The sequence below is a fragment of the Lissotriton helveticus genome, chromosome 5_1, assembly GCF_964261635.1.
Source record: "Lissotriton helveticus chromosome 5_1, aLisHel1.1, whole genome shotgun sequence".
Taxonomy (NCBI): domain Eukaryota; kingdom Metazoa; phylum Chordata; class Amphibia; order Caudata; family Salamandridae; genus Lissotriton; species Lissotriton helveticus.
This window is the reverse complement of record NC_136065.1, coordinates 695,894,837-695,906,946: the sequence shown is the minus strand read 5'-3', so window position 1 is coordinate 695,906,946 and position 12,110 is coordinate 695,894,837. Positions and strand designations below refer to the sequence as shown.

The 12,110-nt window shown below is 46.7% G+C and overlaps 1 protein-coding gene across 7 annotated transcripts in view; it reads right to left on the bottom strand.

Moving 5' to 3' along the window:
• The window catches only part of FAM149B1 (family with sequence similarity 149 member B1), a 635,963-nt gene that overhangs the window by 47,128 nt on the left and 576,725 nt on the right, over positions 1–12,110 (bottom strand). The gene's annotated exons all lie outside the window — the stretch shown is intronic.

Sequence of the window (12,110 nt, the reverse complement as noted above, 5' to 3'; positions counted from 1 at the left end):
AGGAATACCAGCATCGGGTAAGGACACGGCTCCTAAATATCTTAAATCAGTTAAGTTGATACTGATCGAGGTTAAGCGGTTTACCGTACTGTTCGTTTCTTTACAGCATGAAAGAAAAAGCAAATCTTTCAAGGTTAGTACGCAATGCGTGCGCGACATTATAAATGGGTTATAAGGTGCAGCTGTTAGAGTGTTTACACAAGAGGCACAACGTGTATATTAGTTCTACTACATGAAACACTGAGTAAAATCATGCGTTATAAGAGGCATACACACCGGGGATAAACAATTCATGACATAAACACGCATGGACAAAATATGAGTAGAGGTTGTTTATTACATAAGTACAACATGTTATTATGGTTTACCGAGTACTCAACATGACGTATGATGTTTTCAGATAAAGGAAATCCCCTGAGGAAGGGCTTTATGCTTGAAATGCATTGGGACAAAATACAATGTGGAATGAAATGCATAGAAAATGAAAAATGAAGTATAAAGAATGAAAGACTCGCTAATAAGAAACGTTTGGAAATGAAAATAAAATTTGCAAACATCATTTGAAAATGTGGAGTAATAATTGAGTGAAAGAAGAAAGGAGTGCAAGGAAGGAGTGGTCCCTGTCATACAGGAAGCACATGTCATAGCATTGTCGCAACTAACCCTGAAAGCTCAGCAGGGTAGCCTACCTATGCACCACCGACAAATGTGAAAATCACACTACTAACAATAAAAACGTCAAACAAGGAGTGCGTTACCACACCCCAAGTATTTGAGACTAAGTTTATTTCCTAATGCAAGTAATGTTTGGGAGTTGTGGTCTACTAGATTTAGGCTTATGAGGTTGGCGCAGAATAGAGTTCCCGCTTTATGTGCTACTGTGCCTGTTCTTTGATGTAATTATGTACGCGAGGAGCTGGTATGCTCGATGGGGCTGCAGAACGGGAGGGCTCCCTGATTATTGTAGAATGACTCTGGAGACGCCACGCCAGACCTGCCACTCACCCCCTCTGAAGACATGTGGACACTGGCCCCGTCCTCCTGCCGCTTCACGGCATAGATTACACCCCCTATGCTTTGTGAATTTTGGGGACCGACTGAACTTAACACCAAGGTCTCAACCCCCCTGCCTGACCTCAAGTGTGCAGCCTCAGTTGGTCTCTCCACGATGCTCTAACGCTCCCGGACAATAGAACTGGTAAGCTTCCTGAGCTTACTACATCCCTTACCTGACCTTGATCCTGCTCTCCCTCCTGGACATGTACTCTGAACCTTCCCTCGATCGTAGAGACCCTGCTATTTGTCCGATGTCCAGTGGAGCTACCTGTTAGCTGAAGAGGGGATGGGTTGTGGATTCCCCCTCGGCCGTCACCTACCCAGCCGGGTTTTGGGAAGACTTTCCTTCATCTCTCTGTCGTTTCCCCTCCTACCCTTTCACCCCAACCCATTCCCCCTCTAAGCTCCCTTCTCCTCGCCCTCTTCCCCTTTAATGTTTTTCTGTTGAGACCTAGCCACTTGACCGATGCCCGGTGGAGCTAGCTGATAGCTGAAGAGGAGATGGGCCGAGGATTCCCCCTCGGCCGTCACCTACTCAGCCGGACCTTGGACAGACTTTCCCTTCGTCTCTCCGCTGTATCTATACACTACCCCTTTTGCCCTCACCCCTTTCCATTCCTCACCCCATTTTTCTTTCCTTCTATGCTCCTAAACGTTTTTTCTGGTATCTTTTGTAACTATTTTCCCCTCGTCTCTATGTCCTGTCTTCCTCCTACCCCTTTACCCTATCCCCTTACACTTCCTGCTCCATTCACCTTGTCCCCTAATTTCTTTAAATGCTTTTCTTGATACTTATGTACATTTTAACTGATGTAATTTGCAACATTATTGTCCCTCATGTAAAGCGTTCTGATTCCATCGGGTCTAGCCAGCGCTATATAATAACACATTAATTAAATTTGTTCCCATTTAGTACTCTTTCTCCCTTTGTCTACCTCCCTAGCTCCTATCCCCTCTCCCCTGAATCTCTCACCTTGCCTGCTAGTCTGCCTAGCCCCCTGTCCTTTGTGCCCTTTGACTAAGCACTCCTTCTCCCCTTGTTGGGGAAAGATCCAATATTTATACTCTGGAGTCTCAGCGTACCCGCTGAGAGAGTCCACTGCGCCAAGGGAGTCACTCACAGCTGAGGTATGGTATGGCACCCCTTGCCAAAGCACTCCCTCTCCCTTTTTGGGGAAGGATCCAGTATGTAGGCCTTGGAGTCTCAGAGACCCTCTGAGAGAGTCCACTGCGTAAAGGGAGCCTCCCGCAACAGAGATAGGGAAGTGATACCACTTCCCTGGGATCACAGCTTACTGCACTTTGGACATTGCTTTGACTCATCTACCGGTTTGTGTCCCCGTCGCCCTTCCCCTCCTCTTTCCATGCGATGTCCTTCACCCTCCCCTCCTCTTTCCCGCCTTCATTACCTGTCTACTTCCCCAGCTCCTTCCCCCCTCCCCTGAATCGTTCCCCTTGCTTGCTTATCCCCTTTCGTATTTGTGCTTATTGTTTATCTTGACCTTACAAGTAACTATGTTGCCATGCTTTAATAACTGTGTAACCTTTGTAACAATGTAACCTGTAACTATGATCTGATGCTCATGTAAATCGCTCCAATACCTCCGGGTCTAGCCAGCGCTATATAAAACCTATAAAATAAAATAAAAATAAATCAATAGACAAAGCACAAGAGGGCCTGACTATGGTGATGGACTGTTGAGACAAACAGTTCGTACACTGGCAGTCCTATACAATGTAATAAACTGATCAGCAATATGCTAGAAGAGAGAAGAGGTCGCAAGAAGAAAGCCAGGGGCTGGTTTGTGTTATCTTGATCTAGGGCTCTTGAGAAAGAGCACAACGCAAGAGTATGTGGACTGTCACTGGGAAGAGTGCCGGTATAGGGAGGGACAAATAAATGATGTCAACATGCTGGTGGTTTGTGTCCTCTACTCTTTGTACCAGGGAGAAGCGGATTTGTCCTCCTGAAGGTTGAAGGTAGTATAAAGGCCCTAGAGGACTCCTGGGCAGGGATCAACATTTAGACAGCACACTAGGCTCGTGATTTAAAGAAGGGCCCCAGTGAACTATTCTGTGGTGCTCCCATTAGCTCTACCTCTGAGCATCCTTGGATTGGACACTGAGTGAGGATTTTTGGGAGGGAATGGATTAAGGGAAATGCGGTGTAATATAAAGGACCTATTGATCCAGGCACTGGTGAAGAAACATGGTCACAGGTGGAAAACTGCTCTCGAGGATAACAGTCTCTGGAATTCGAGATTTTTTGGAAGCCCTCTTTCAGGGGTTTATAGAAGGGAGAACTTCACTGGAAACTAAAACGATGGACATAAATAGGGAACTTGAATGGGTGCACACCCTGCAAATCAGTGTCATTGGAAGGGCAAAATGATTCCCCAGGAGAAACAAGAGGATCCAGAGAGCTGCTCAAAGAGAATTCACATAAGAATTTTGAAGGCGGTGCCAGAAAGGTGTATAGGGGGCAGTGTGCAACCAACATATTGCAGATATTCCAGGGACTTCTGGACCTCAATGAGTTGGCTCCAACAGAGTTATACAGAATGCACAGGGTGTCCTCAGCGGGCCAGCACAACAATGTGCTCCCGAACATTTTGATGTCTGTGCAAAGCATCAAGCTCAAGGAAAAGATAATGACAGCCGCCAGGGGAAAAGAAGAATTTCCATATGCTGAGAAGAAGATTCTGGCTACTACAGTGCAATCCGGATCATCTGAGTTTTGTCTCTTATAAACTTGATGATGATGGATATAATCAGTAATTAGAGGAAAAACATACAAAAACGTTGGCCAGCTTATCAAAAGGCATTCCCTAGAGCATTCAGTTTGTACAATCTGTTCTGTTTTCTGCTTTTATGAACAGAATTATCTGGTGAAACCCCCATTCACAGAAGATGTCATGCAGCACATGGTGGATTAGCACTCAATCATGGTTTTCTTACAATATACTGTTGAGGGAGTCTGTCTCTGAGTTTGGAGCTCCCAGGAGGCAAACTGCTGTAATGTAAAGATCTCTGGCAATGAGTCAGTTCCAGATGGTTTGGACCTTCGAGAGACAACAAAATAACGATGGATTAAACCCAGATCTGTGACTGGGTTGAATGTTTTGCCATTGTGCAACATTCCGTCCATCATCTTGTGTGTTTTACTGTTCACCCTATGTGGGAAGGGTATGCCCAGACGTGGGTCCCTTGCTCACTAAGCCACTGGAGTCAAGCTATCCTGGCTGAAGATGGCTGATGCCAGAAACCGGTCCTAGGATGCTTGATTCCGGTCCAGGAAAGACATGGCTTGGCAGTTCGGGCTGGACTGTTCCCATGAGGCACAGGGTCAAGACTGATTTGCATATGGCCATGTCTGAACTGGGGTGGCTTGGTGAGCAAAATAACGATGGATTAAACCCAGATCTGTGACTGGGGGGTGAATGTTTTACCATTGTGCAACATTCCGTCCATCATCTTGCGTGTTTTGCTCTTCGAGAGACAACACTCTGACCGACTCCCTCCCTGCTTTTCAGGCAATGTACAGCGGTTATGTGTCTGAATGTTAGACCTGTCAGCCCTAGGGTGGTCTTTCCCTATTTTTTTCGCCCGTGCCTCATTTTTCCCACCTTCTTTTTGTTGGCCCTTATGTCTTCGGGCACCTTTTCATGGCTAATCCATGTTAGGGTGCAGGTGCTCGCTACTTCAAACATGGCTGCCACTGGCCCCTGCTACTGCAGCGTGGTCTTTTAGTTTAGCACCCTAGTTGTCAGGAGCTGGCTGGATCCCCATACTGTTGCAATGCCAGCCTGCCATCCCCTGTGCATAGGTAGAGTGGGGAAGCTCCTGGAACCTTCCAGAAAAAAGGCGGAGCTTATTTTTGCCGCCTTAGAGAGTGGTCACCTGACCTGGGCATACTTAAGCAAGGGAGGGAACCTTTTTTAGTCAGTTGGGGAATCACTGACCTGGGGAACCCACGCAGGAGATTTAGGCGGGAGGGCCTAGTCAGGAACTTATGCCACTGGGAGTGACAGGATTTAGGTGCTGCCTCTTAAGTTGAGTGAGGTATCCTAGAAAAGCCCCCTGATCTGGCCCAGCAGTAGGGAACCCCAGGGTCCATCTGCAGTGACCTGAGGAAACTCAGCCAGCCTCCAACTCAGAACCCCCCCTCTCTTCAAGAAACCATCACTTAAGGGCGCAGAACCATCGAAGCACCAAGAAGAATATTTGCCTGTGACCAGAGACTACTGGGGGATCGACCAGGTACTGGACTGTGCTGCCCTGCGCACTCTCTGCCTCCATCTGGGCCCACCTTGCCCTGCCTGCCTCCCCCTGACTGTCTTGCTTCGCTTTCCATCCTGCCTGCATCACTGGCTGCATCCCTTGAAAAGCGCTGTGATCTGCTACCCTGCCCAGCGCTGTGTCATAGACTGCCTGCGAAGCGCTATTGCCCTAAGCCGTGCCGTGCCACTGGGAGTGCCCCCACATCGAGTGCCCTCAAGCGCTTCCCTGAGCTGTGACTGGCCCAAGCGCTATTTTGCCACGTGGTTACCCCCGTAGCGCTCTGCGAGCTGAGCGCACTGTTCAGGGCGACTCACCGCTACGGCCCTAGAGCCGTTTGAGCCCTCCTGAGGCGCCGAGGAATCTCCCCTGTGGCCGCGGCGTCAACGCCAGTATTGCGTCCCCCCTCGGCGGCCCCCGTGTGCCAGGAGAGGGCCGCCGGAATCCACCGCAGGCCGTGCTGGGCCTGAAATCATCTGCCTTCCCGGGCCCCCGGCGCTCCAGTGAAGTCTGCCCGTCCTCTTGCCTCTCTCGGCGGCCCCCGTATGCCAGGGGAGGGCCGCCGCATCAAGTGCACCAGGCCGCGTTGGGCCTGAAGCCTCTGCGGCCCGCATCACGTGACGGGGAGCGCCGCCGCATCACGTGACGGGGAGCGCCGCCGCGTCATCGGCCGCGTCCCCGCCACAGCCGCGCAGCCATTGGCTGCCTTCACCGGGCCTTCTGCCGTGAGCCCCGGCGCCCGGGGAAGCCCCATCTCGTCGCGGAGGGGGCCGTGGAGCCTGAGAGCCCCCTCCGATCTGCCCCACACGTTGGTCCCGCCTCGCCCCCGGCGCCGGTGCCCGAAAGCTGTCCCAGCACCGCACCGAGTCGAGTGAGACCCCGAGAGGGCTGGAACCCCTCCCCTCGCCTAGAGTCCACGCCAGGGCCCCGGAGGGCCGAAGTTCACAGGTAATCCCCGGGGAGGAGGGCGGAAGGCCGGACAGGGCCCTGAGTTCGCCCCTCCCCTGGGGAGCATTGAGACTGGGCCCCGTTGGCCCCAATGAGCCTCCAATGACCCAGAGGCCTCAGTTAAACCCACAGATGCCTCAATACCGGTTGACTGTGCATGCCTGATTACCTGTTTTAAGCCTGCTGATGAAGTGGTATAATATTTCCCTGTACTGAATTTCTTACAGGGGCAGGCTTCTACGAATCCTGATGGGGATGTGCTCTGATACTGATTGATTTACCCCATTGATATTTCGATGACATGATTACTAGTATTGAACTGTTGGTATTCGCAAGATGAAATGTGCATAACTGCTTCCTGAAATGTTAATCCATGGTTTATGAAAGTACCCCCTTATCCTGCTTAAGAGTATATTACAACAGGCTGTATTATTTGATGTTTTGCTCACCTGATGGGAATGTCTAATGTACTGCTTGATTGGAACACCTTAATGAAATGCTAATGAGATGCTAATGCACTGACGGCCTTGATCTGAAGCCTAGATAAAAGACTTTGATTTTCAGTCACAAACACTGGTGTGGTCTCCATTATTGAGCTCACTTATTGTCTCAGTGGATGGATGTGTTGAGTAGCTGCTTTACACGTAAGCCCCTATTTGCCTACCTGCTCGAGCCAAGCTACCCCCTCGGAGAACTGGTGGTCCCAGTTCTTACACTGAATCAACAGAGAGTTTGATTTGATAGGCAGGTAGCTGGGACGTGAAGTAAAATGGCCAGCCCATAGCTTCAGATGCGAATTGAATTCACACGTGTTCCATGTCACAGGAGGGTGACATTAGTTGCACTAGTCTGTGAAGGTATATTTTGAAAAGACAAGATTCCTTTTAAAAGCTTATCCGATTGTCACCACCGAACAAGGGAGTTTGTCTTTCACGTTGCCAGAGAAAATCTTGTGATGGTCCAATTCGAAGCCATGCATGCAGAACCAGGAGGATGCACAGTGCCATGGAGCCCAGGAAAGAAGAAATCTGATGGACCGCTGAATACAATGTTTTTAGAAGGTTGTATCTTTGCAGATGGATAAAGGATAGGCGATGCTGGATTTGCATATCTTATTCTTAGACACAACTGCTGTAGAATGTACACATTCATTTGGAAGTGCTGTTAAACCTGTTGAGATGAGGATACCTTTAAAAGCCAGTCATTAAAGTAAGGATAAACAAAAGTCTTGCTTCCTGAGATGAGTAGCCAAGCATTATGGAAAGGTCCTTGGCTCTGGCTTGAGTCCAAAGAGGAGGACGTTATATTAACATTGAGTGCTTCCTACTAAAAATCTCAAATATGCATTATGTAGATCTCTATTGCGCACATCTAATTCTCTTGATGTATGTGGGGGTAGAGCTGACATTTAAAAAGTTTCAATTTTTTACCTATTTGTTCACAGTTTTGATTAAAAACAGGGTGAATTATTGTGAGGGCTATTCCTCCCCCCACCACCCCCATCGATGCCTGTTCATTTTTGGGCATAGAGGACCTTCTCTGTTGCATCCTTTTGCAATAAGAGCTTGAGCTCTGGGGGTTATACTTTTACCACAAAGTGAGAGGAGTTTGTAAACACTAACCCCCAAGTAAAAAAAATAAGCAGCAGTTATGTCAGAAGATAAAGCCTAACATGCGAGCTCTGTCTTTGAAGTGCAGTAAATCTGAAAAGATAAATACATAATTTAAAGACACCTTTATTTATTGCTTGGCATTTCGGTGATCCACTAGTGGGTTACAACCCACATTTTAGGACATACTGCCCTAGAGTATGCAGAGTCAAAGGAGCTCAGGACCCTTCTTCTCTCTTATGTATGCACAAAGATAGCAGATAGGCGTAAAGTACTGCGAAGAGTAATCCCACTTGGAGGTGTTTGCTTAGACGTCTATTTTCTTGGCTCTCTCAATGTCAGGGGAGGGTCTTTGTGTCAAACCTGTCACAACAGTGAGCATGTTGAAGGCAGTCCTAACTGTCCTTGACATCACAGACCCCTACCTGGGGCATTGCCTCTTCTCTTGACGAGACCGCTCTTTAGATCCTCCATGCGGAGAGCCTCTTGAAGTGGTGGCGTAAGACCCATCTATCTGTCCCTCGTATCATCCTGAAGTAGATTCTTGGCACTTTCATTGCCGGATCTATATTCTGTCCTTATGGACATTTTTTCTTTAAAAAAGGCACTTTCTTTGGGCCAAAGAATATCAAGAAGGCACACAATGGAGATGCTATGAAGGGCTGTGTGTGGCTTCTTTCTGCCACATGAAGAGCATTTTACAAGGAAAGGTGGTGTTCACATGTAAAATAATTATTTTTCAGTTAGGAAACAGAAAAATACTACTTAGCCTTAAAAGATGCTGAGTTATTCTATTTTTATAATGGTATGGAAAAATTTCCAAAGAAAATATAGCTGAAAAAAAGGCCAAGATCATTGCTCAAGGATCCTGTTAACAGAACCCCTGGGGAAAAAACTACCTAAATTGTCTCTGTTAGTATATGATAGCATACTGATGATGTGCTTTTCCTTAAAGGATCAGCAAACGTTTTCTAGCCTTTTAGACTGCAGGCTATCGGGCTATATTACCTTGCTTCCTTCATCATTCCATCAAAAATGGTTTGTGAAAGACTTTTCGTGTCACTTTCTGAAAATAGTGGCAGTTGTTTTTTTTTTTTTTTAATAGTTGAAAATGGTGAAAATTGGCCAATATGATCTAATGTAGACTGTACAAATACTGTAACATTGGGTTTTTAGAACAGATTTATTTTCTTATATTATTTTGTGAAAAATAGTTCAATTTTTTGGCATGGTTTCTTGCACTTTTTTGTGTTGATATACTTTTTTATAATAATTTGAATGATTCATGGTGTGCGAGTATTGGCGTTCAGCAATCAACTCTAGAAGAGAAGAATAAAGTTCACATTTTTTGTATTTAACTGTCTGTACTGTGATTTGGTTGTGGGTGCATATATTATTGTCAAATATTATCTGGTACCTGAAATGTCCTAAATGCCAAGCATCCGTTTTTTTTTTCAATACACTACATGATTGTCTTCTCCACTTAAGAGATTTTTTTATTATCTGACTGGTTATGCCCCATGAGTGAATAGTCACTGCACGTACAAAACTGAGCTGCAAGTCTCTTTGACCATGGGTCCCATCTCAGTTACATCCAGCTTTCAGTTTAAAAAATGTCTCTGTAATAATCACTCCTAGCTGGGAATCACAAGAGAGAGTACCTTAATATTGTGACACAGCTGTACGCTTTTCATTATATGATCTATCTAATGAATTTGTTGGGATCTGTGTACTTTGCGCATTTCTTACCAAACTGTGGAAATGCCCGTCCACAAGTAAATATAGTAACCTTTTATTTTAATATGTCCTTGCTTTCTCTAAAGACAAAGGTCAGCCTGCACACCATTCTGTCGGATTTTACGACTTAGAATCATAGACTAGATAGGAGTCATCCATGTTACCACTATGAGCAACTGCACCGTCAATACCTATGTTCATACTATTTCTGTCTATTCACTATATTTATAGCGGCAGCCAATGTGACTACTCTAAGCCATATTTTCTACACCAGTACACTTGCTCCGTAAGCCACACTGTACTGCTGCATAATATCAACAAGCATTTGCAATGCAATAGGTCTCATATTTACACGAGTTTGAGCTATTGACATTGCAAATAACAATGCCTTTAACTTTTGTTTTTAAAACATAAAAGGCATTGTCATTTACAATGCCAATAGCTTAAACTTGCGTAAATGCAAGACTTATTGCTTTGTAATTGCTTGTTTTTACAGCACCTAGTCTTTATTACTAACCAAATAAGCAGGTTTTAGCAATCCTAGCAACCAACCACAGACCGAGGAAAAAAATAGTAAGGTTCAACACTTCGGCCTTGCTGTCCCCATGAAACTTCTTGATGGGCTCGTAACTCAATAGGTTAAATTAACATGGCAGGTCACACAAGGCTCTCTACAGCAAAAGCAGTAGCCCACTGAGCTGTCTGCATAAAATACAAATGGATGCACTGTATACTACACTTTGAGTTTAGCAGATGGCAAGACGCTATTTTAACATGAACTGTGACTAAGCTACATGTAGTCCATATCTCCCCAGGAAGCGCCATTAACCAGCAGCAGAGTAGGCTTGGACAGCGTTTAAGCAAAGCACAGGCACTTGTGGACTCTCCAGCCAACGAGCACTTCAGAATTCTTTTCAGCCAACCAGAATTTGCAGAGATCATGACAATAAACCAATCCTAGGTCACACTACAGACTACGATACGAGTCCGCCCCGGTCACGTGCGACTCCCGGTTTATGTTCAGTGTTGGCATTGGCTGTCATGCGAACAGGAAGTGCTGAAATGAGGAGACAAATGCCATTCTTAAAATATTTAAATAAGAAAACGGACTTCGAACTAAATTTACGGGCTGTCCTGAAGTAGCAGCAGACAAGTGGTCAACTTCATTGTGCAAGAGAAAATGAAGTGGCGGACAGGTGGTCGGTCACCTTTATTGTTCAGGAAGAAAAGATTTGAGTCACCAGTATGTGTCTGTCTTCATCTTTTAATAACAATTGGAGTATCTTGTTTTAGTGTGTCAGGCTCTACCTCGGCCTATTACGTGATAGATAAATGACGAGCATGTGGAGATCAATACGTACTGTATTGCCCCTTTATTTATGCCTCGTATTGTAGGGAGTAAGTCTGACATTTATCAAGGCTTCCTGTCAAAGGCGAAAGTCCATTTAATATTCTATTGGATGATATCCGTATTCAACTACAAAGTGATGAGACTGACATTCTTCAAAGCCTCCTCTGCCTCTTCGCACACACTTCTCCCTGAAATCCCTACCCACTGGAGGTTGCCTTGTGTGAGCCAGTGAGATATGCTGCTCTTCAGCACAAGAGGCTGCTGTGTGTATGTAGCCTGTAGAAGGAACTGAAATCTGTTGTTGGAGTGTGAGGCGCAAAGAACGCACACCTCCCCGGGACACGACCACTGCCGGCTGAGGCTGGTTGCTGCATTCATTATCTGCATACCACCTGGAGCTGCCACCCTCGCCCCTCCGTGGCACCTGTGCCCACCCAGAGGGCTCTGCCCCGCTTCCACTCAACCTCACTGCGCGCAAATTGTTGTTGGCGCCTTTAATCCAGAAGCATGCAGAGTCTTCCTCTCAGCGTCTCCCAGCTTTGGAGAAGAGCGCAGTCCAAAGCTGGGCTGTTAAAGCGGGCTTAAAGAAGAGGCGTGCGCAGGAGTGCCCCCCTCGTGCAGCGGAAGAGCAGAAACACACAACTCGGGCAAAGAAGAACATGCCTCGGAGCCTGTGGCGGCAGAAGCGGCTCTGACTTCTTTTCTCCTCATGTTGGCTTTCCTGGTCATTTTCTGGCACTTTGTCCTTTTAAGAGAGAAAAGGAAAAGGAGACTTCAGTTCCAAGGAATAACAGCTTTTATCCCAGACGCACTCTCCTTCGTCGTCTTGAGTGTTTTGCACGGGAGCAGCATGCCGCTGAGGTAAGGAGCGCGCGTGCCAACGGTCTCTGCATGACTTTACCACAGGAGCGGGCTCTGTCTGGGGCATGCGGACACGCGTGCTGAGGTACAGGTACACACACACGGCGCAGCATTCCACATATAGACTGACACTACCCACGCACACCGCCACAATGCAAAGTCTCACAGAATGGCTGGTAGTGTCACAGCCGCAGACGGGCACATCCACATAGAACCCCACGCACGTTCATTCACGTACCTACAAACTTGTGCCCAAAGCTTAATATAAC